This window comes from Saccostrea echinata, unplaced genomic scaffold (genome assembly GCF_033153115.1).
Source record: "Saccostrea echinata isolate AGI-Se365-2 ecotype Australia unplaced genomic scaffold, CSIRO_AGI_Sech_v1 ptg000076l, whole genome shotgun sequence".
NCBI classification, from domain to species: Eukaryota; Metazoa; Mollusca; class Bivalvia; order Ostreida; family Ostreidae; genus Saccostrea; species Saccostrea echinata.
The window spans coordinates 1823934-1850726 of record NW_026889825.1 but is presented as its reverse complement, the minus strand read 5'-3'; the positions used below and the strand labels follow the sequence as shown (position 1 = coordinate 1850726).

Here is a 26793-nt window from a genome sequence, read left to right as displayed (position 1 = left end):
TTTCTCTTAAAAATAAACGTAATTAAATTGATACCAGAGAGCAATTGATATTGCAGATTCTGAAGTAAACATTTTATATGATCTATTACTGAGTGGTGAGGATAAATTTTGAAATTCTACATCAGTTTAAAAAGAAAATTTATTGATGGAAAGAATGTTGATCGATCGATCGACGAGAGAGAGAGAGAGAGAGAGAGAGAGAGAGAGAGAGAGAATTTGTTTCTACCTAAAATGGAGTTGTCATCAATTCTACCAGCTGTCTCCATCTCTGATATAAGAACTGTCATGTGAACTACGTATTTATATTATACGTAGATATTACATAAATAGACAAAACTTTGTTTGGTGATCACAAGACTTCTATAGGAACACTATGTAAGTTTTAAGAATTTTATTAGATTTTTGGATGATTTCAAACAGAAAATGTTTAGGCTAATATGTTCAACTTACGAGTTGATGTAAAATACTATTAAACTGTACATAATACAATACTTGTATGCTTAAAAATACAGTTATAACTTGTTATAAAAAATGTATTTTGGGAAGAAATAACAAGGACATTTATACATTTCAGACTAAAGCAATTACTATTCTAATAGAATCTTATTAAGAATTTGAACAGGCATAAATAGTAGTACACTTTATAAAAATATTACTTTTTTTAGGGTAAAATGGGAAATTGTTATCCCGTGAAAACCTCTGCTGATCGAGGTCAGCAATGCGCAGTTATGTTAAGGCAGTACCCAGATCATATTTCGGCGAATTTAGACTTTTTTTCGTAAAATGTAACATTGATAAATCGGAAAAACCATAGATAAAACATTTACTATTATTATCCATTGTGTAGACGTCATTGAGTCTTAGGCTAAAAGAAGCACTCCACTACGACGTCATCACGTGACGTCTATAAATAGAAAAATTGCCTTAATGAAAAAGTGAAAAGTTCCACACTACCCCGGAGATAATTCATTTCTTTTAGTGAAAATAATTATGTAAAAACATCACTGGGCGATGAAAAGTGCTGCTAGAATCCTACTCTCCTGACACAGAAAAAAATATTCCAAAGTTTCGCAAGAAACCTTACCAAAATTTTTACATTTTATACATACGATTAAGGAATTTTTATCAATTCATGTTAACCACACGATTCTAGCAGCACTTTCCAAGTACTATAGAATACAAGCTTTCGATACAAACAAAAATTATATTTGAAAGTATGCGGTGTTGAACTTTTACATCTTTGTTGTTATAGAACGACAGAGGAACGGCTGATCGGGATTTCAAAGCACTGACTATATTCATTATAAGAAAACATGATAAGAATGTGTCAGCGTACCTGATCCTTAATCTTTAATTCCTTATGAATCACACATAACATTCATGGTATATGCCTCAAAACTCCCATTTCATATATTTGTTTACATGAATTCTCATTTCATTCGGCAAATATTTGATCAATATTTATGACGTCATGGGTTTGGTATTTAACCCCCGTGCTAAATAATTAGCTATTTATACCACCCAAAACCGACAAGATTTAGTTTATGTTATGTTTTGAATGATTCCATTCTTTTCTTGGACCTGAAATTAAACTTTAAAGAAAGATATTAAGAAATCATTCTTTCTATAGTTCACGTCTTACAGCTTACTATGACGTCATATTGTGAAGGCAAGTAGGATATCTCTGGGTGTAGCCTTAACATACCCGCGTGGTTAACAAGGGATAACAATTTCACATGTTACCCTAAATAAACATGTATTTTTTTTTGTTATACTGTACTGAATGTATTTAGAATGCATTTAAAGAAAACCCACAGTGAACCGTACGCGCAGATATTCTGCGCAGTTAACATTTTTTTTAATACTTTTACCCGTCGTCATGCATTGTCAACCGTTGCTATGTAATGTTACCCGGAGGGCGCGGTTTACGCACCTGGTAGGGTAACAGTACTTTTTAACAAATGTTGTAAACTAATCAAATTTGACTATTTAACATGAAAATATAACAATGTATATTGTTGACCACTGAATTAAAATGCCACAGAATTTTTTTTTTTAAAAAGCTTTTCAAAGATTGAAATTAAGAAGAATTTCATGACTCTAGAATTTTTGGAATGAAGGTATATAATTTTAGCATCATAAGGGTTGCCAAACTAAAAAAAAAACATCCACATGTATTAGCTTACACTGAAAAAAATATGGAGTTCCCTTTATAAGTAACTGGTCTTCTTAGTGTTTCCATATTTTTTTATGTAAGGATTTGTTATGTAATGCATGACTTTTATTTATGAACCTTAAGAAATTGAAACTGTTAGTTGAAAATTCCAGGGGGAGGGTTGATGAGAATAGATGAATGGAACCCATAGCATTGTATGTGTTATTTACATACTAGTGATGTAATACATTTACTATCCCCCCTTCTTCCCAAAATCAGTCAAGTTTGGAAGTACTTCAAACTGTAGAAAATCCCTTTTCTGTTTATTTTGTGTGTTTATTTCGTGCATTTACCACCCCCTCTCCTGCCTCCAAAATCAAATTAATATTTTTACGGTGTGACCGTTGGGGCAAACGCAGTTGTACCATCAAAAACCTATATACACAGCTTACACTTATAACGTTGATCCCCCTCTTCAAACTTGAAACCGCATGAGACATTGTCTAGACTGTGACGTGACATGACGTCGGAATTTACGGAGACAGCGAACGTGTGGTTGAACGAGTGCAAAATTAAATGAAATACGTTGTAGAGTAGATGCTATTGTTTTTTTTTTTTTTTTTTTTTTTTTTTTGTTTTTTTTTTTTTTTTGTTCCTTTTACATGTAAGCTCTCTGCAAAGAAATAAAAGTAAACGTATCTCTTGGTAAGGAACACTTTTCTTTGGACTTTGGTATGTTTTGTAATGGTAACAAGGGAATTCTGGGATTGTGTCCAAAAAAAATTGCCTGACGTATGTAGAGATTTCATTCAAAATTTTTTCTGTTCTTACACGTTGGTCTATTGAGCTCGCTTCGCGAGCAGCGCTCGCTATAAATGCGATGTTGGTAAATGCTTCAATATATTTAAGTGTAACAAACTCTGTCTGTCTGTTCGTTTGTCTTTCTGTATATATATATATATATATATATATATATATATATATATATATATATATATATATATATATATGTATATATAAAGCACTAAAAATGACCAACGACACGAACAATAATAATTGTCAAATTTTCGGGACGACCTGTCCCTTCCTCAAGACAAAGAAAAAAGTTAAGAAGTCATAAAAACAAAGGAAATAGAGAAGCAAAAACAACTAGCACTACTACTGAACTACCAAACACTAAATATTTACAATGTTACATGTTTAATTTGGAGTTTATAAACAGTTGAGAACAAAGAAATCCGGAGCGCTATGAATTGCGTCCGGTCTATCGGGTGTACTCTGGTGAGGTGTGATTTACATAGTTGAACGAATTAATTATCGCTAATTAATTACGACCAACAGTAAATCGTACATTGTCTTATTCTCTCAAAATAGCGTAACTTTACATGATAAAAAGACATTAAAGAAAGATAATATGGAAGGACAATTTTGAAATATGAATTTGGATATATTATAAATTTGGAAATCGGAAAAAGGAAATAAACAAAAATGTTAGCTGTAAATAGTTGGGTAGGTTGTTCCAGGATTGCTAAAACGAATTAACGGTAAAGTTTACACTACATAGAGAGAATTAACTTGTTTGTTACAATCCGGGATTGGGTCTAGTTCACGTTCATCCTGGTGAAGTCATCAAGTTTGTTAATACCATTAGGGCGGAATGACTTCAACCTGTGCATCCAGAACTTTTCCTTGCCTTTTCTCTGCGCGTCTGTCCATCTTGGATTATGGTCAATAACCACTACTGTCATGTCCTCCAATTTGTGACCTTCTAGGTTGAAATGTTCCCAAACGGGTTCATTGAGTTTTTTGGTCCTAATGGTAGAACGGTGATTATTGACTCTCCTGCGGAGATCTCCTGTTTCACCAACATACTGTTTGGAGCAAACTTTGCAACTGATGAGATAAATGCAGTTGTCTGTTTGACAGGACAAATTCCCTAGTATTTTGTAGCTGCGGCCTGTAACGGGGCTGTTAAAACTGTCTGTGTCAGAGCTGTACTTACAGAGAAGACATCTTCTATCAGAGCAAGTTTTAAAGCCCCCGTTAGGTAATGGATTGTCCAATCTGGTTCTTACTGCCATGTCCTTAAGTTCCTCGGGCGTCTGTATGCAGCCAATGGGGGCTCCTTAAAGACCTCTGCCATTCGTTTATTTGAGTGGAGAATTGGCAGATTCTTTTGAAGGATACCGCTGAGGTTCTTAAGGACGGGATGGTATGTGGTTACCAGAGGGACCCTGCCGTATTGTCTTTTTCCTTGTAGCGTAATAGGTTTTGCATGTCATGTCCCGCCATCTCATCAATAGCAGTTTGTACGGTGCGGGCATTGTAGCCTCTCTTGCATAAGTGGGACTTACGGACACCGCTTTGTTCTTGATATAAGGCAGGGGATGAACAGATGCGCCGAATTCTGGTGGCTAGACCCTTAGGCACACCCTTAAATGTGTGTGGGGGATGACAGCTAGTTGGCATAAGATACAGATGGGAATCTGTGGGTTTCGTGTGGAGACTGAACTCGATTTCACCATCAGTCAGGGTAGATGTAGTATCTAGGAATATGTTTTTCGAATTAAATACGTCTACTGTAAATTTGATAGACTGGTGAAAGATGTTGGCAAACGAAATGAATGCCTCGAGGCTCTCGCGACATTCCACCCACTTCATCTCTATATCGTCAATGAAACGCAACCAGCTAAGGGGCCTAAATGGTGCTTCCCGCCAATTGTCGGAGCTCCCGACAATTTAAGTAAGGAAGAGAGATCCGCCTTACAATCATTAAAGAATCGGGATGACATTGTAATCAAGAAAGCAGACAACGGCTCTACAGTAGTAGTACTTGATAAAGAGACGTACATGGCGGAGGCCCATAGACAACTCTCAGACGAACGTTTCTATAAGAAACTGGACTCTGACCCTACTAAAGAATTCTCCACCGCCATCACCAAAACTCTTGACGAAATGTTTGAGAAAAACGAGATTGGTATCAACGTCTATGAGACACTCAATCCTATAGACTGTAGACCAGGACAATTTTATCTGCTTCCTAAGATACACAAAGAAGGTATGCCAGGTCGCCCTATAGTTAGTGCTATTGGACACCCAACGGAGAAAATTTCTGAATACATCGATTTACATCTCCGTCCACACGTAGAGAATTTGCCATCCTATCTCAAGGACACCACGGACTACATTAACAAGACGCCCTCTACTGGCCTTCCAGATCATACCCTTCTCGTGACTATGGACGTCACATCTTTTTACTCCAATATTCCGCACGATGAGGGTATCGAAGCCTGTAGAGAGGTCTGGGATAGTAGATCCATACAAATTCCTTCTACCGAGTCCCTTGCCAAGCTCCTTGAACATGTTCTCAAGTATAACAACTTCATGTTTAATGGAGAACATTACCCTCAGGTTAATGGCACTGCTATGGGTACGGAAATGGCACCATCTTATGCAAATATTTTCATGGGCAGACTGGAACGCAACTTGCTACTTCAAGCACCATTTAGACCCCTTAGCTGGTTTCATTGACGATATAGAGATGAAGTGGGTGGAATGTCGCGAGAGCCTCGAGGCATTCATTTCTTTTGCCAACATCTTTCACCAGTCTATCAAATTTACAGTAGACGTATCTAATTCGAAAAACATATTCCTAGATACTACATCTACCCTGACTGATGGTGAAATCGAGTTCAGTCTCCACACGAAACCCACAGATTCCCATCTGTATCTTATGCCAACTAGCTGTCATCCCCCACACACATTTAAGGGTGTGCCTAAGGGTCTAGCCACCAGAATTCGGCGCATCTGTTCATCCCCTGCCTTATATCAAGAACAAAGCGGTGTCCGTAAGTCCCACTTATGCAAGAGAGGCTACAATGCCCGCACCGTACAAACTGCTATTGATGAGATGGCGGGACATGACATGCAAAACCTATTACGCTACAAGGAAAAAGACAATACGGCAGGGTCCCTCTGGTAACCACATACCATCCCGTCCTTAAGAACCTCAGCGGTATCCTTCAAAAGAATCTGCCAATTCTCCACTCAAATAAACGAATGGCAGAGGTCTTTAAGGAGCCCTCATTGGCTGCATACAGACGCCCGAGGAACCTAAAGGACATGGTAGTAAGAACCAGATTGGACAATCCATTACCTAACGGGGGCTTTAAAACTTGCTCTGACAGAAGATGTCTTCTCTGTAAGTACAGCTCTGACACAGACAGTTTTAACAGCCCCGTTACAGGCCGCAGCTACAAAATGCTAGGGAATTTGTCCTGTCAAACAGACAACTGCATTTATCTCATCAGTTGCAAAGTTTGCTCCAAACAGTATGTTGGTGAAACAGGAGATCTCCGCAGGAGAGTCAATAATCACCGTTCTACCATTAGGACCAAAAAACTCAATGAACCCGTTTGGGAACATTTCAACCTAGAAGGTCACAAATTGGAGGACATGACAGTAGTGGATATTGACCATAATCCAAGATGGACAGACGCGCAGAGAAAAGGCAAGGAAAAGTTCTGGATGCACAGGCTGAAGTCATTCCGCCCTAATGGTATTAACAAACTTGATGACTTCACCAGGATGAACGTGAACTAGACCCAATCCCGGATTGTAACAAACAGGTTAATTCTCTCTATGTAGTGTAAACTTTACCGTTAATTCGTTTTAGCAATCCTGGAACAACCTACCCAACTATTTACAGCTTACATTTTTGTTTATTTCCTTTTTCCGATTTCCAAGTTTATAATATATCCAAATTCATATTTCAAAATTGTCCTTCCATATTATCTTTCTTTAATGTCTTTTTATCATGTAGAGTTACGCTATTTTGAGAGAATAAGACAATGTACGATTTACTGTTGGTCGTAATTAATTGGCGATAATTAATTCGTTGAATTATGTAAATCACACTTCACCAGAGTACACCCGATAGACCGGACGCAATTCATAGCGCTCCGGATTTCTTTGTTCTCAACTGTTTATAAACTCCAAATTAAACATGTAACATTGTAAATATTTAGTGTTTGGTAGTTTAGTAGTAGTGCTAGTTGTTTTTGCTTCTCTATTTCCTTTGTTTTTATGACTTCTTAACTTTTTTCTTTGTCCTGAGGAAGGGACAGGTCGTCCCGAAAATTTGACAATTATTATTGTTCGTGTCGTTGGTCATTTTTAGTGCTTTATATAAATTTCCATCCGTGACCTTGTATCTACTTAGTAGATCCGACACTAAGGATATGCAGTGTTGTTGGTTTTTAGTGCTTTATATATATATATATATATATATATATATATATATATATATATATATATATATATATATATATATATATATATATATATATATATAATGCTTGTTTTAAAACCAGCACTAATTTTGATTCAAAGCTAACATGGAGGCCACAAGAGTGTGCAGAAGTTGGACATTTTCCCAAATTTCCTCAGTTCTGGCGAAATTTCGTCAAATTTTAGATATTTTTCACTTCGGGAAACATAGAGCACAAGCTTGCCTTTCTGAGATTTTTATGCATAAGATGCATATGATACTAATGTATGAAACATATAAATTTAGTAGATAGGCAAGCTTGTTCTCTAGGTTTTCTAAAACAAAAAATGCTGTAAATTTAATGAAAATTTGCATAAAAATGAAACAATTCGGATTTTGACATATTTACCGACTTTCCTGTGACCTCTGTGTATCCCATAACTTAGAACCAATACTCATTTTGTGGCAGGGGTGACAACATGTTTTTATTGATAAACTGTTGCATCATCCTAAAAGACACCCCAAACCAGGGACCAAAAAGGGGTCTTAGCCTATCTTGTCCTTTTTTTTTTATTAAACATGAGAGTGCTTTTACCGTCAGCTAGGCACTCGAAAAGGGTTTATTTAACATAAGATATTAACTAACTTAAATGCTGCGCTAGCAATCAGGTATTGTAAAATTTATTGTCATTTTAGTATAGTGTTTCCCACGAATTAAAAATTGATATGTAAAGATTTATATGAATGTTCCTTTCGCTGTATCAGGAGGGGATAATTGATTACCCATAATATACATCTGGGATTCCTACTCTCCGGGGGAAACATTAAGTCTCGTATAATGAATTTTGAAAGATAATTTTGTTTGAACATATTTTATTGCCTTTTAATTTTACAAATGGGAAAATATTTTGTTTGAAAACTTTTAGAGTAAAATGAACACTTATCTGTAATCTAACACGAGTTTTTACCTATTGAGGAAGAAATATAGGGAAATATCATGTTATAAATTACGTAATTAACAACAATATTTTTAAACCAGCAAGAGACAGTATTGACGAAGATTAGTTCAAATTCTAGTTTTTACAAAATATATTTATATTTGAACATTTCGATATTTTCAATATTTTGAATATAATGATGACTATATTTTAGGCAGTGGCTGCTGACTTTTCTCTTGCTTCAACCTACATGTTTATTTATAATAAGTGGTAAGTATTTTGTGGGTGTACGTTGTTATCACATATTTACAGTCGCTCGTGTGGCGCAGTGGTTAGAGCGTTTGCTCTAGAGTCGCTGTGTAAGGTGTTGATTCTTACGTCGCGGGTTCGAATCCACTGCGGGACGTGGAGATCGGTCCTTCGGATGAGACCGTATAAACCGAGGTCCCGTGTCGCAGTAGGTGCTGACACACAAAAAATTTCCTCACTGCTCATTGGCCCTGAGTGCCGAGTATAGGTCAAAATTTGCAGCTCTCCACCGGTAAGTGGTGGTGTCTCCATATGAGTAAAAAATTCCCGAGAGGGACGTTAAACAACAAACAAACAAAACAACAAAACATATTTACAACCATTAAATATTTTCTTATAAAAATTATATCATATATTATATATCTTTTGAATACCAAATGTTGTTGATGAATTAATAAACTCAATCAACTTCTAAACTTGTTCCATTTTTAAGCTTTTGTATTTAAGATTTCTTAAAACATCAACTAATTTACACAAATGTAAGTTATCAGATGATGAATGCTTACGCTGGGATCAGAATTTTTTGTCTGTAATATGAATCCTTTCATCCCCATTTAAACAAAGAAAAGCAGTTTATTGTTTAGATCACCGAAATGGAGACCATGTTCCTCTGAAAAAAAAAATCAAGGGTTCTCTCATGATTATACATAATTTATAAGCAGTGCTATTTAGAGTAAATGTATAGTGTTTCTGTTTAAAATACTTAGAAATATGAGTAAGACTTCAAATTCATTAATCTCCAGTTACAAACTACTAGGAATAGATTTTTAGTGGTAAAGAACTAAGTTACGTTTGATTGCTTGTAGCCCTTTTTGATAATGAAAAAAAAGTTTTTAATGTCAATTAAGAACTCAAGTAGAACCGTACACTACCAGTACGTACTATTTAAGATAATATTTGTAGATGTCTGATTTGACATATACTTAAAGCCGATGTGACACTAAACGAAACGTTTTGAAGTCAATGACTAAATTCATGCCAGTTTACTGTTTGAGGTTGTTAATTTTAGCATACATGTACCTGAGCGAGCTAATCTGATCGAATGGTATTCGACATTCGTCGTCGTCTCTCTTGTGAGCTGTGTCAACCGAAAACATTTTCATCTTCTCTAGAACGTCTGGATCAATTTCAACCAAACCTTGTCATAAAGTTTTCTAGTATGACGGGGATCCAAATTTGTTCAAATGAGGAGCCACACACTATTTCAAGGGGAGATAATTAAGAAATAGATAGAGTGTTGTTATGTCATTTAAAGAATACTGTGGAATCATCATTGTTCGTGGGGGATCAATGTTCGTGGATTTCGTGGGTCACCCTTACCCACGAATTAACATCCCCACGAACAATTTTTTTGTCAACGTACTGATTAATTTAATCTACCAAATAAACGAGCTACCCACGAAATTACATCCCCACGAACCAATAAAATTTTGCTTGCCCACGAACATTGACCCCCACGAATTTAAATGATTCCACAGAATTTTTTATTCTTAAGGGCCTTGATCAGCAATATAAATATGCAAGCATCACATGGAGGTGTAGTGGCAAGTTTTTTTTCAAATCCTATTCCCCCTCCCCCCCCCCCCCCGGTGTTGAGGGTAACCAAGATATGGGAAACAGTTTTTCAAGAATTCATAGGAAAAAAATATTTTAAAATGTTCTTTTCAACAACAGAAGTAGTGAGGAGCTAACAGTAGGGATCAAAGTTTAGAAAATGACTGTAGAGGGAATATTTTTATGTAATGTTCTCAAGAACAGAAGAGCCCTCATTTGTCATATTAATAAGCAATGGTCCTCAAGAAGTGCTGAATGAATTGCACTATTGAGTTTGTTTAAATAATGTCCCAAGGGGGTATGGTGGCACCACAATAAGGATCACAGTTTTACATGGGATAAAGGGATAGTACATTTTAAAAATCTTGTCAAGAACTAAAGTCTCAATATGACTCATGTGATCGTTATGACCCTTGGGCTTCTTGTTTTGTAAAAGCTTGTTTAGAACTATGTCAGGCTTGAATCTCACATGGTATATACATCTATTGATAGGCAAATTACGCAAAAGGAAGTCACTCACATACGTATGGCAGAGCGAGAGGGGCACAATTCTTTGTCACTCCATCTGGTTTCCCGAATGGTGCCAATGATGTCACTCTCAGCCATGATGTATACCAAGTTCTTTTTCATGGGTGAAGGGCGGGAAACTTCCCGGTACTTATGGTTACAGCACCCAATGCTCCGGAGAACGGGATTCAGATCACTGCGTCTCCACCCGATTCATGTGAAATTCCCCAAAGGAGCTCAACCAAATTTTGCTGCATGGGCAAAACACCAAAATGCACGTATTGTAACAAATGACAATTATGGGGTGTCTATTCGCTCTCCAAATTTTGTCTTCCATCAGGGTCAGTGGATAAACTTGAAGCAACAAATCCACCTTAATACAGTCCGTAGTAGTGGTCACGGAAATGCAGATGGATGGATCAAGGTTTTTAGGAACCATGCGTCAAGTCCTGTCATTGCAATTAAAGATGTTGTTTTACGGAAATATGACGACGTCAAAATTGATGGCATTTTCTTCTCGACCTTCTTTGGTGGACATAACGACTCTTGGGCGTCAGCGCACAATACCTATACTTTATACAAAAATTTCCAGTTATTTGTTGGTCATCATTAAGTTACATAATGAGTCAAATTCATGTGTTTCTTTTAAGATATCTGTATCATAAAGCGGAAGATAGATGAAAAAATTGAGCATAGCGTAGATATGACATATTTTGCTTATTTATTAATTCATTTTGAATCAAAAAGAGCGGCTTAATGTAACATTTGTTAAAATCACCTTGATATATTTATCTTCACGCATTATAATTATACAGGTATTTCTTGATCTCAGTAACTTTGAAACAGATATCAATGTCAAGTTCAAAGCAGGTCCGTTTTTAAAATATATCCCTTGAGCACTTAATTTCTGTCCTCGGACCAGTTCGACTTATAACGAACAGTAATTAAGCTCAAAAGTGCATTGAAACAATTCAAATCGGGAGCAGAGCAGAGGACCTCTAAGAACACCAGAGGTGGGATCATATGCCATTGAAGAGTAAGCATGTCCTGTCAACCGACCTCATCGCAGTGTGCTAATTCTCATGATCGGACAAACGAAAAAAAAAACGTAGACAATTCAGTGTTTAAATAATGGCCTGACAATTATTAAGAAAAACATCAGTCAGCATTCAACTTAATGATAGATGGTATTTGCTTACAAGGTCATTGTATAGACATAGAACTTGTGAAATGATGACTTTGAACGACACTGTTGATATTCTTGTTTCATCAATTTGTTTGTCAGTAGCTTGTCTCGTTTTAGAAATCGTGGAGAATGGTTCTCTCCGCAATCTCAGTCTGGCTCATATTTCACCTACATGGTGCTTTTGGAAAATTGTTTGTAGTAATCATGAGCCACATTTCTATAGGTAAGAAGTCATATCCCATTATCCCTCATGTCCTTTATATTTACAAACAGATGGGCCCTTTGAGATGAAATCTCAATATGTTTGTTCAAAGTGTTTCTACGACTCATCTTAAGCAGCCCTTAAACGTTTACCTCACAATATAAATTACTGAGTTCCAATTCAGAATGAAATTCCAGGAAATTTCTTAAACTATAATAATTCTGTATAGATATATGTCATTTTTTCTAGAAAAAAAAATAGTTTGTTAGCTATTACAGTGTTGGTACATTAAACCATTTTAACATCGCAACACACATGCAAAATTCACAGTTAAAGAAATAAAGTGGTTGAGTATAAACATTCATTGATATAATAATATATACAATGTATAAATTTAAATACATATTTTGTTGCCTCGTTCTATAATTAGAAGGATCTTATAAAAGGAATATGTTTATAAATTTTGTTATATGTTTATATAAAATGATCATAACTTGCAAAAATTGATGTTCTATGTAAATAAAAGCATTGAATCAAATACCATCACTAGATTTGACTTATAAACTGGAAGGTCGTAACTTTCATAAATGCTAGTTGATTGAAAACTTTCATGAGTATGAGTTATATCAAATTTTAGACAAGTACACAGAATATCACTTATAACACCAGGGAATTCACAGTAGAATTAGGAGTTTCAGAAAAAAATGAATATATTCAAAAGTTTCTGGTAAGGATACAACAAAACACCCAACAGAGTAAAAATTGGATTTGGGTAAGTTTATTGGTCCAAAATAAAAGATACATTCATATGGTAAGGATGAAACATGATTGTTGATTCAAAAGCTAATCTGAAAGTGCATTGAGGGAATAAGCAAAACTTCTGAATTATTAACATCAAAAAACATCAATGAGTACTACTGAGTCACTACCAAGAAGTGATAACTCCATTAACAAAAGTTTCACGGGAGAGGCATTAGATATTCCACATTAGATATATCCTGGTGTAATGTATCTTAAACACCTAAATTAAGGAAGGAAGGGTTATATAGAGATCTCTAGAACCATTGGACATAAATGACATTACAATGTACCTAAATTCGATTTCTTTGCTATGTGAAGTAGTATTAAGGTATTGAAATAGAATAATAAACTCCACTTCAGGTCCAAAGTGGAAAACTTTTTTTTTCCCCAATAACTTTGAAACGATTTCTGTCATACACTTCAGTCTGAGCATCCCAAGAGTAATATTTTTTAGATAATTACATGGAGGAAAAATGGTTGAAGTGAAAGAATTAAATTATCGTTTATAAAAAAAAACATATAGTGAGTGAATGGATTCAATCAATGCCCTTATGCGCAGACAGATCCTTTAAAAAGCAATAAAAATAAAATAAAAATATAAAATAAAGATAAAAATAAAGAAAACTTGAAAAAAGTGTGCTATTAATTATTGGTAGCATTCTATTCTCCAAAATGACATTCGTCCTTCACAATCAGAGATAATATACTACACTAGGTTTATTTGACCATAAAAGTGACAAATTGTGGTAACCGTTAAAACCTACTAGCCATCGTAATATATCTATGTAGCATTCTGTAATTCCTGCAAAGGCATTATGGCTATACAACAATCACAAAGTAATTGTTACTGTAATAATCCTTAGTGTTAAGACTATAAAATAACGTTACATCTCCGAATGTTTTGAATGACTTCAGTTGTTCTCTGTTACTGATCATGTATTACAAATATTGATATACACTAGACAAATTGCTAACACACAACCACAGAAAATTAATAATTCATTTTTCAAAACTTTTTTTTATCTATTTGATGCAAAGTTATTAAATAAAAAATGAGTCCTATAAGTGTCTTAATTGATAAATAAATTCAAATATTGACTGAAGCGTAACCATTTCATAGAAAAAATTAAAATCGTGTCCATACTTCTGGAGGAATCAATTTCTATTTTTTTTCTTTGTGCTTGTGTTCTTTATGTTTGTCCGACGGGTGATCAAAAAGTTTGTGAAAAAAAAATGGTTGACTCAGTCGTACTCGAGCAACGAACGGCTGTAAATTTTGACGTATATCTCGGAAATTCCTTTGCAGTAAAATATGATAATTTGTACAAGGTTTATGAAGACAAAAGACTTACCAGAAGTTCAATCATTAATTGGATTGATTGTTTCAGTGAAGGCAGGGAGATGGTTAAAAATGATGTTTGTTCTGTTGCCCAGCGAAAGCAAGCCGGTAAAAAAATGTGTCCTTAGTTGAGTAATTTGTTTTGAAAGATCGCCAATTTACAGTTAGAAAAATAGTTGAATATTTGAACAATAATATAATGATTAAATCCCTAAAATATCGTTTACTTTAGACTTTAAACATATGACATATGAAAAAAAAAAGAAGGCGCCCATACTTTTTCGACATTGGATAAACGACGCTCCCGAGACAGGGGAATAGGGTTGTGATGGTCACCATGCTAATTCTGGGAAGGGATATCCCTACCCACCTATCCTATTGCCAAGATTTTGCCATTTCTGACAGGTGGTCTGTCCTTATAAAAATTAACTTGCATGGTAAGAAATATAAGACTCGGAAAAATCTCTTAGCTTCTGTGAACAGATCGCTACGAAACATGTCACGTGACGTGATCACATGATTTGCGCATGGGCAGAACAATGGCAGATGTACATTAAAATCGGAAAGGAGGACTACTTTAAAAAATAATGAACACTGAAACCTCATTTTATTTCTTTTAAGGAAGTAATTCAATTAGTTCGCGAACTTTTTGATCACCCCTCGTACTAATTAAAATCTCAGAAAAAAGTCACACCATTTACGGCGTTTGACCCTAGAAGAGCGTGTTTAAACAGTCAGAATGGTTTCTACGGGGGGATTCCTTCGGAGAAATTGGTGAAAATGAAAACAAAACATTATTCTTTCCTCTAGTGAAAAAATTGTGGAAGTTGATAAACAAAAGAGTATTTATATTAGATAGCTATGGTATTAAGTAGGCACAACACGACATTTTCAAGATTGCTCTACAAAACTGGGGCAACCGGAGGTATTGTGGACTGAGTATGGACACCAAGGTACCGGATGACAACAAGGCGTTATAATAGTCAATCGCTGTATATATATATATATTTTTTTTCATTTTTAACTGGGAGAATGCTTCCGTCTCAATCTCATGGACCACCTTTGGTAATCTCTAACTTCATATCTGGGCAAAAACGGTGCGCAGTGCACGTCGGGAAATTGGTTTTCGGGCAAGAATGTAATTTAAGGGTTCTTTGTTATGATATCAAGGCATTAAAGGATTATAAATCATTATACTATAATAGTACTACTAAAGGTTGCCAAACTAAGTTTTTCTTTGAATTCTAAGGAAGTCGAAACGACCCGAATTTAAAAAGCGAATGACTTTTTAAAATATAAAAATTTCTTTACATTGCAGCGTTTTTGGCCTCAAGCACCCGAGGAGTATTAATTTGATACACAAATATTAATTAACAAACCCATTTTAGTGCTTTACTACCAACCATATTGTAAAATATATTCCTACTATTATAGTATAGTATTTCTGACATATTAAATATTTATAACATTGCAAAGTTAAATGAAATAGAGCGAGGTCCTTTTATTGCTCTTTCTGTCACATCAGGAGGGTAACTGATCAAACATATTACTTTTGGGATTGTTTCTCTCCCGGGGAAACATTTTGTCTCATGTAATGAATTTTAAAAGATATTTTGATTTATAACTTTTAGAATAAAATGAACAGTTTTCTGTAATCTAATATGAAATCTTAAACAAAACCTTATGAGGATCAAATTTAGGGAAATGTCGAGTTATAAATTACGTAATAACAACAAAATATTTGAAACCAACCAGCGACAGATGATTTTAAAGATAATTAATAATAATAATAGCTAAAGATAATTCATTCTATATGTTTAATGCGTATGGTTTGTTACTTTATAGGCGGTGACTGCTAATTTTTCTCTTCCTTCAACCTACAAGCTGATCTTTTTCAGTGGTTAGTATATGTGGTACTCTAAACCGACCCTTGAAAGTTAAATTGAGAATCGATGAATAGTCTGGTATCACTACATTGAAGGGTGTTCTGCTGAAAAAGAATATATATATTTCGAAGTGTTTGAATGTTTCTGTTAAAAAATACTGAGTAAAACATATGAGCATGGCTTTTAAAATCATTTTATCTCCTGATACAAGCTAGTTTGATAATAAACTTAACATTTCATCTGAGAGAATATTTATATTTCTTGAAACCTTTGTTGAAAATGGGAGAAAAGAAGACATTTTTAAGAATTAAAGAACAAATTAAGCCACTGTCACGGTAACCGTCGTTATCTGATTAAATCTAGAGGCAAAAGAACTAAACATTTGTTACACAATTAATTTGTCACAAATTCTTTTTATCTTCAAAGAAGCAGGTGCGATAAAATGCTATTTTTAATATACAAGTTGCAGTACGAATAGATCTGTTAAGCCATCAGAGTTTGTTTTTTTTTTTTAGATCAGTGAGCTAAAGACATACAGGTATCCCCTCCCACATTTTCCAGAAATCTAGGGAAGGTCCTAAAATACTTCGTCATAAAAAATTCAACTTCGACGCAGTTTGTTCCCGTTTCTGTCGCAATTACACATCATTTTATTTTTTTTAATTCTCTGTTCCAATTTTTAAATTCGAATGAAGAAATACGACAAACGTAAACTAAATAAGCTTCTTTAGATTTTTAATATAAGTTTTAGTGTCATACATCTAAATATTTATTTAGAAATATAAGATAATACATATAATATAAGATAAGAATGTCACCCTTATCTCATAAATACTGCTATCCCTAAATATCAAATCTGACACAAAGTGCTTCACTTAAAGAGTATCCTAGGATTAAAAGCGTGTAGTGACTTTGAAACAAAGTCCTAACTCAGCACTCAATATCGAAGCTGAGCTTTTTTGATAAGTTTTAGTCTGCATTACCTATATTTCTATCCGTTGACCAGTTTGGCTAGTTAACCGCTAAAAAAGAAATGTAAATGAATATATCATTTCTACACAGTGACTCTGGTCCAAAATTCTAGCCTAAAGATAAAAAACAATTCAGTTTTCTATCCAAAGCTCCTGTCCACATCTTTTTTTCTCTTCTATTTGTCCGATCTGGATCATACTTCACGTAAAGAATGCTCTTGGAAAAAGGTCAAGCAGTTACTATTAACTAAGTTTAAAGTTAGGTGTCAAGGTCGTAGTATACTTTTGTAAAATCTTTGTCTGGAATCTGTTCTGCCGTGGGCCAGTTTAAATAACATTTTTTCTTGGATCGGAGTTTTTTTTAACCAATGTAAAAGGGAAAGATAACGAACAGTGATGGATCTCAAAAACTCCCCAAATATAGCAAATATGTGAAAAGGGCATAAAACATGGACCCCTGGAAATTCCAGAGGTGGGATCATGTGCCTAGGAGGAGTAAGCATCCCCCGTTGACAGGTCACACCCGCCGTGAGCCCTATATTTTGATCAGGTAGATGGAACGATCCGTAGTCAATTCACTACAAAATCAAAGGCCTTACAATTGGTATGAAACAATCAGCCAAAATACAACCCAATGTTAGGATATATTTGCTATCAAGATCATTATAACGACCATAAAATTTACGAAATGCCGAGTTTAAACGAGGCTGTTGAAATCTCTGTAACATCAAATTATCAGTGAGTAGCCTGCCTCGCTTTGAAAATTGATCGTGGTAAGAGCAAGTTCTTGAGAAGCGAATAAGTTGGGAGACATAAACACCATAAGCAGGTGATCGTGGAATATCACTACATACATACGAGGAAAGTTGACGATGGAAAAGCTTAAGTCATCTTGTTTGTCATACAATTTATTTGTTAATTGGTCTTTATTGTCTATAGTCAGTAAAACATCTAAATATGAAACAGATGTGTCAGACTCTGTGGAGTCTTTTATTTCAAGTTCACTGGGATATACCGGTATCTAGTCGAAAAACGATTGAAAATAAGTATTGTTAATTGATAAAACATCGTCGAGAAATTACGTTGAACTTCCCACGAACAAGTAAAATTTTGCTTGCTCACAAACATTGACCCCCACGAATTAATATATTTTTGGTATGCAATGTATAATTTTTTTAACAGTTCATGGCTTGAAAATAACGAAATATGGATGGCACGCTTCAGGTCCAAAATAGAACTTTGGATTACAGTCTGTCAAGAACTTTGACACTTTCTCTCTGTCAAATGCTTCTGTTTGAGCATCAAAAAAGGAATAAGAGGTTTAGAAAAGATACACTGTTTTAATAGAAAGAGTTGAATTATCATATTATAAGAAAAGTGATATGGTGGAATGTTCCATTTCAACAATTACCTGTGTGAGCTGAAGATGACAGAAGTAGATTCTTTTTATGTGACAAGACAGATACATATTGTGCTGTTGGTTTGGAAGAATTTTCTGTCCTAACATGACTTTTGTGCAATAAATAAAAATACTGTATGACGTGTGCTTCCTGTCAGAGAAAAATGGCATAACTGGGTTACCAATAAAACTCATGAGCCTTTAAACTATGCATTACTTCAGTATAATTCTTGCAAAAATATTAATGTAATATGCTTAATTCACAAACTGGTGATTGCTTTAATGCTCCTTCGTGTAAATAAAGACAATACTAAGCAACATGAAAACGCGTATGATAAACCTAAGCTTAAAACTGAAACGTTAATAATGACCTCGTTTCCTCTCCGTAACTGCTTAAAAGTTACAAATATTGATAAATACGTTAAATCCCTAGGGCCTGCTTTATCTATAATTCAGATGATGTTTATCAATTTTTTCTTTTTTTTTCCTTAAAAAATGCCAACGAAGTTGATACAACACATATAACATGCGGTTTTCCTGCACCTCTTAGGGTACAATATTCATTACGGAATCATTAATGATACAAGCGCTTAATCTGCCAATAATATATTTTGTCTAATAATCATACATTATAATAAAGATAAAAATTAAAGGAAAAAAAAACACAAATTGAAAAAAGTCAAGATAACGAATGTTGCTTGATCTCATAAATCTTGTTAATATTCGAATTATGAACAGGAACAAAAGCCTGGAAACACCAGAACTGGAGAAGTATGCATCTATTGCTGACTGGTCACACCCGCCGTGAGCTCCCATGTATTGTTCAGCTGAACAGAGTGATCTGTAGTCAGACTTAGCAAAAAAACTATGGACTGACAAATGATAGTCAAATATAGTATAAAAACAATGGACTGACAAGTGATAGTCAAACGTAGTATAAAACTATGGACTGACAAGTGATAGTCAAACGTAGTATAAAAACTATGGACTGACAAGTGATAGTCAAACGTAATATAAAAACTATGGACTGACAAGTGATAGTCAAACGTAGTATAAAAACTATGGACTGACAAGTGATAGTCAAACGTAGTATAAAACAATGGACTGACAAGTGATAGTCAAACGTAGTATAAAAACTATGGACTGACAAGTGATAGTCAAACGTAGTATAAAAACTTTGGACTGACAAGTGATAGTCAAACATAGTGTAAAAACTATGGACTGACAAGTGATAGTCAAACGTAATATAAAAACTATGGACTGACAAGTGATAGTCAAACGTAATATAAAAACAATGGACTGACAAGTGATAGTCAAACGTAGTATAAAACTATGGACTGACAAGTGATAGTCAAACGTAATATAAAAACAATGGACTGACAAGTGATAGTCAAACGTAGTATAAAAACAATGGACTGACAAGTGATAGTCAAACGTTGTATAAAACTATGGACTGACAAGTGATAGTCAAACGTAGTATAAAACTATGGACTGACAAGTGATAGTCAAACGTAGTATAAAAACAATGGACTGACAAGTGATAGTCAAACATAGTATAAAAACTATGGACTGCCAAGTGATAGTCAAACGTAATATAAAAACTATGGACTGACAAGTGATAGTCAAACGTAATATAAAAACTATGGACTGACAAGTGATAGTCAAACGTAGTATAAAACTATGGACTGACAAGTGATAGTCAAACATAGTGTAAAAACTATGGACTGACAAGTGATAGTCAAACGTAATATAAAAACTATGGACTGACAAGTGATAGTCAAACGTAATATAAGACTATGGACTGACAAGTGATAGTCAAACGTAGTATAAAACTATGGACTGACAAGTGATAGTCAAACGTAATATAAAAACTATGGACTGACAAGTGATAGTCAAACGTAATATAAAAACTATGGACTGACAAGTGATAGTCAAACATAGTGTAAAAACTATGGACTGACAAGTGATAGTCAAACGTAATATAAAACAATGGACTGACAAGTGATAGTCAAACGTAATATAAAACAATGGACTGACAAGTGATAGTCAAACGTAATATAAAAACAATGGACTGACAAGTGAAAGTCAAACGTAATATAAAAACAATGGACTGACAAGTGATAGTCAAACGTAATATAAAAACTATGGACTGACAAGTGATAGTCAAACGTAATATAAAAATAATGGACTGACAAGTGATAGTCAAACGTAATATAAAAACTATGGACTGACAAGTGATAGTCAAACATAATGTAAAAACTATGGACTGACAAGTGATAGTCAAACGTAGTATAAAAACAATGGACTGACAAGTGATAGTCAAACGTAATATAAAAACTATGGACTGACAAGTGATAGTCAAACATAGTGTAAAAACTATGGACTGACAAGTGATAGTCAAACGTAATATAAAAACTATGGACTGACAAGTGATAGTCAAACGTAATATAAAAACTATGGACTGACAAGTGATAGTCAAACATAGTGTAAAAACTATGGACTGACAAGTGATAGTCAAACGTAATATAAAAACTATGGACTGACAAGTGATAGTCAAACGTAGTATAAAAACAATGGACTGACAAGTGATAGTCAAACGTAATATAAAAACTATGGACTGACAAGTGATGGTCAAACGTAGTATAAAACTATGGACTGACAAATGATAGTCAAACGTAGTATAAAAACAATGGACTGACAAGTGATAGTCAAACGTAATATAAAAACTATGGACTGACAAGTGATAGTCAAACGTAATATAAAAACTATGGACTGACAAGTGATAGTCAAACGTAGTATAAAAACAATGGACTGACAAGTGATAGTCAAACGTAGTATAAAACTATGGACTGACAAGTGATAGTCAAACGTAATATAAAAACTATGGACTGACAAGTGATAGTCAAACGTAGTATAAAAACAATGGACTGACAAGTGATAGTCAAACGTAATATAAAACTATGGACTGACAAGTGATAGTCAAACGTAGTATAAAAACAATGGACTGACAAGTGATAGTCAAACGTAGTATAAAAACAATGGACTGACAAGTGATAGTCAAACGTGATATAAAAACAATAGACTGACAAGTGATAGTCAAACGTAGTATAAAACTATGGACTGACAAGTGATAGTCAAACGTAGTATAAAACTATGGACTGACAAGTGATAGTCAAACGTAATATAAAAACTATGGACTGACAAGTGATAGTCAAACGTAGTATAAAACTATGGACTGACAAGTGATAGTCAAACGTAATATAAAAACAATGGACTGACAAGTGATAGTCAAACGTAGTATAAAACAATGGACTGACAAGTGATAGTCAAACGTAGTATAAAAACAATGGACTGACAAGTGATAGTCAAACGTGATATAAAAACTATGGACTGACAAGTGATAGTCAAACGTAGTATAAAACTATGGACTGACAAGTGATAGTCAAACGTAGTATAAAACTATGGACTGACAAGTGATAGTCAAACGTAATATAAAAACTATGGACTGACAAGTGATAGTCAAACGTAGTATAAAACTATGGACTGACAAGTGATAGTCAAACGTAATATAAAAACAATGGACTGACAAGTGATAGTCAAACGTAGTATAAAACTATGGACTTACAAGTGATACTCAAACGTAGTATAAAAACTATGGACTGACAAGTGATAGTCAAACGTAGTATAAAACTATGGACTGACAAGTGATAGTCAAACGTAGTATAAAAACTATGGACTGACAAGTGATAGTCAAACGTAGTATAAAACTATGGACTGAGAAGTGATATGAAACATTTCAGTCTAAAAAAACGTCTCGATAAGTTTTATTTGGAAACAAGTTCATAAGAATGAACATTAAAATTCCAAAAATACAGACTTGAAACAAGATTGTTGAAAACCCTGTAATATCAATGTATTTGTTAGTAGCTTGCCAAAAAATACTTCAATGTTTAATTAAACGGCAGACAGCTAGGTTTCATTAGCGTTGTTGTAATCTATAATAGTATGTCATCCTTTAGTAAGGCAACTGGATTGTTGTGCTCGTACTCTTCATCAACTGCAGATAGACATCATTTATTTCCTATTAGGCATCAAGGTTTTTGTATTTTTTAACGGAAGATAGGCATCTACCCTTGATAAGGCATCAGGGTTGTTACATTCTACATAATGAAATCATCATTGTCTTAAATTTCGATTTTATAAGAAAATATGAGAGTTGATCCAAAAGCAATGTCAGAGCTGATATAAAATTTTTAATACTCTTATATTAACAACAAAAATTTAGATTCTAATACCCCTATCTATTTTTATTTTTACCTTGAAAATTCGTTTAGTTATGCTAGTATAAAAAACTTTTTAAAATATTAGGAAAAACAACGTCAGATTTTGCATTTCGTCGCACGGGAAGAATGTTACCGGCGTCGTTTTGAGGTTACTTTTCGACACTCAATTTCAATTCATCTAGAAATTTTTTAAACCTCATCTATGCTTCTTTTTAATAATATTTACTGCGATTTTACTGTAAAGCACCCTGTTTGGGTTGTATTTTAAATTTTTTTTTAAGTTTGAAATGTACATGGAAAAAAACCCCATATATGTGAGATATTTAAAATATGTCTGAATGAACGAAAATGAGTGCCGAAGGAAACATCATTATGGCGTCGGTATATTCTAGCCGGGCGGCGATAGACGAGACCTAATGTTGTATTTATATTAATATTTTAAAAAATATATATATATTGCATATATATCTGAATGAAATTTTGAGGCAAAAGGCCAAATTGATAGGTATTTATATATAAGATTTTGTTGATAAGTTTCGATTATTGAAAATTATAAAGCAGTTGTGATATTACTTTCTGATAAACCGTAGTATATACAAGTACTTAGTTTTTTAACCGGTAATTGATTGAATGATTGATTGTATGTTGTTTTACGTCCCATTCAAGAATTTTTCATTCATATAGAGACGTCACCGTATGCCGGTGAAGGGCTTCAAAGTAAGACCTATACTCGGCACTCAGGGCCATTGAGCAGTGAGGGTTCTTCATCGTGCCAACCGTGTCACAGGACATCGGTTGTTAAGGAAAGACCCGTGCCTTTCACTTCCGTTGCCGGGCGTTTGTCGAGGGAACAGTCACTACGTATGTTAACTAACGTCTTAGGTTTGACGCGGTGCGGCGAACGATCATCGAACCCGAAATATAAATACCAGATGCAGGAGATAAAGATATATTGCAATATTAAGTGAAGTTAGCGATTGAAAAATTGAAATTAAATTGGCAAAACTTTGTGGTATGAGAGTATATAATGATGGGGAAATGATCCAATGTTCTCAACTCTAAATTTTGAAAATTTACTACTTGATAATATTCTGACATTACAGATGGATTTCAATCGGCATTTTTGCGCGTGTTTGTAATACATTTTATGAAATATTAATACGCTGTCGACTTTAGAGAACAATGCAATGGATAATACAGCTAGCAATCACTCTCTTTTCAAGAAACCCGTAAATTGATATTGCTTTAAAACAATGTTTCAAATCAATTATAGAAAACTCACCCAGAAAAATATATACTATTTCATGAGGAAATAGAACATCATCTAAATACTATTGATTTCAAAGGAAGTCAATCCCTCATGATATCGAATATATATTACCTTTCCGTAATCACTAGTGGACTGCTTTTATGTTCGTTTGTCATTCGTACATTATTTATATACGTTAGAAAAAAGATCAAATTTTACGAAACTTTAAATGACAACTTTTTGGTGTAATGCAACATTTTTCCCTACCTAGAAACGGTTCAATCTTGAATCGTTTTCAGGACGGAATCGAGAATATAAGAACTGATTGTAATACACGTTCAAGTTTTAATTACCACTACAGACAAAATTTAACATAATCTGATGAAGACTTTTATTGTGTTTGTCTGCAAATCCGTGGAAATCAATTGCATCATTGTTTCAATGTAAATTATACATGTAGTTGCTTCCGGATTTTGCTCAAACAGACAAGTACAGAGATAAGAAAAATTTTATATCACTAATTTGATCAATACCATGTTGTATCCTGTGAATATTATACGAATGGAAATTTAGGATTTCAAAATTAGATTATTCATATTTCAGAGAAACAAAACGGATTATTCTCTTTCAAGTTATTATCTTCATCATTCTATTCAGTTTAGACTTTTTAATGTTTTTATGAATGATCTCCAAGTTCTCTCCTAATATGTAAGGCCAAGTTAACTGTGGCCGAAGCATACATACAAAGCCCCTGAAAATTGTTATATAATATTCTGATAAAGTATTTTCTAGATATTGTTCTTAATGAGATCTTTAAATAAGATAAGAATTCATCTGAATATACATTGTTGTGATGACGATATGTAATTCTATTAAAACACAACGTCGTCTGGAGAACGACATTCAAGTGAGACTGTTTAAACTCGTGTCGCAATAGATGCTGGCAGGAAAGTTGTCCCTCACTGTCATGAGTGACGAGAACAAGAAAAGGCTTTGATCTGCAGTTTTTCACCGGCAGTTGCAACTGGTTTTGTCCCAAAATAAGTGAAATTTTCTGGAAAGGGACATAGCGCAAACAACAAAAACAAGCGAGAAGTTTAAGAAAATCAGCATTCAAGCTGACCTGTATAAGTTTGGGGTTCATATCTAGGCTTGTTGAAGGAAAAGAAAGTCATTTAAATACGTCAAGGTTTGAGAAGTTATTAAGTAGATACCTTCGGGCGCTATAATGTAAAGAAGACATAATTAGTTAAGATTCATCTTAACAGGTAATACTCTCAAACAGGTAAAGTATTATGGAGATTCCTAAAATCAATCAATCAATTAATCGACCGAGGACAAATCTGAAATCTATAAAACTATAAATAGGTTCTTTTTGGATATTCATGTAATTTAAAAGCTTACTTATGTACCTGTTTCATGACATAAAAGTCACTCTTTTAAAATCAAGATCAAATAACAAATTCAACGCTCACAGTAGCCGCGTGGTAGGGTGCTCGCTTCGTGATCGAAAGGTCCAGGGTTCGTCTATCGTTTATGTACGGACCTGCGTTAATCCTAAGACGTTTAGGATAGGTAGTGACTGTTCCTACGACAGGCACCTGGTACTAGAAGTGAAAGTCAAGGGTTTTTCGAATGAGACCTTGAAAACCGAGGTCCCTTGTCACGGTAGGCGTTTGTAGGATAAATATCCGTACCTACTACGTACGAAAGTACCAGGCATGGGTACAAATTGTGGCACTTCACTTACAGCAAGTGACACCTTAATATGAGATTTAAAAAAATCTCGATTGGGACATTAAAAACATACACTCATACAATCAATCAATCAGTCAATCAATCAATCATAACAAATTTTTTTGTGTAGAATTTGAGTGGACGAAAACAATGTAAAATTAAAGTTAATTTTTTCACTAATTCTAGATTAATGTATAAAAGGAGAAGTGATCAGTTTCATAAATCCAGTAATTCATACGAATCGTAAGCAGGGCAAAAACGTCGATCTCTGGAAACACCAGAGATGGATCAGGTGTCTATGAGGAGTAAGCATCCCCTGTCAACCGGTCAAATCTGCAGCTAGTCCTATTTATTGATTAGGCAGAGTGATCACTATTCAAAATGGAATCAAAACAATGGCCTATATATTATACCCACTATAGATATACGTACATGTACGTTTATTTTCGAAGACAGTCATTATAATGGCCATATATAATTTCGGACTTTAAACGAGATGACTGAAAATCATGTTAATCAATTTTATTTTTTGGATCAAGATATTCACAAAAATAAATATCTTTAACTTAGGAAGACAGTCTTTCTATGTATAAAAATATTTATCATCTGATATACATGTAGTAAAATTAAGGATGGATATTTGGTTCATTATTATGAGATTCAATTCAAGATATAGACCATGTCCATTGGTTACGTAATTGTCAGAACGCAAGTCATAGTAGGAGACAACAATGATAATTTTGGGTCTACACACCCATTTACATTTTTCTTTTTAAATTAGTAACTTTTTATTATATGTTTGTTAATTTTAAGCTGACGTAAAGTTACTTTTTTTTTTGTTTAACTCTCATTGACCAATCAAGAATCGAATCGTTTGTTACTGATGGAAAGAGTAGGAACTACATACGATTCATTTAAACGTTTTAGTAGAAATATCAATAAAGGAAATGTAATAAGTCATAAATAATTGATAGATTTTAATTGATTGCTACGTGGTTTTGTGGGCTG

The 26793-nt window shown here is 34.2% G+C and overlaps 1 pseudogene; it reads left to right on the top strand.

Moving 5' to 3' along the window:
* Nucleotides 1-5005: 5005 nt before the first annotated feature.
* Nucleotides 5006-11345, top strand: LOC133176547 (uncharacterized; annotated as a pseudogene).
* The last annotated feature ends 15448 nt before the right edge of the window (nucleotides 11346-26793 follow it).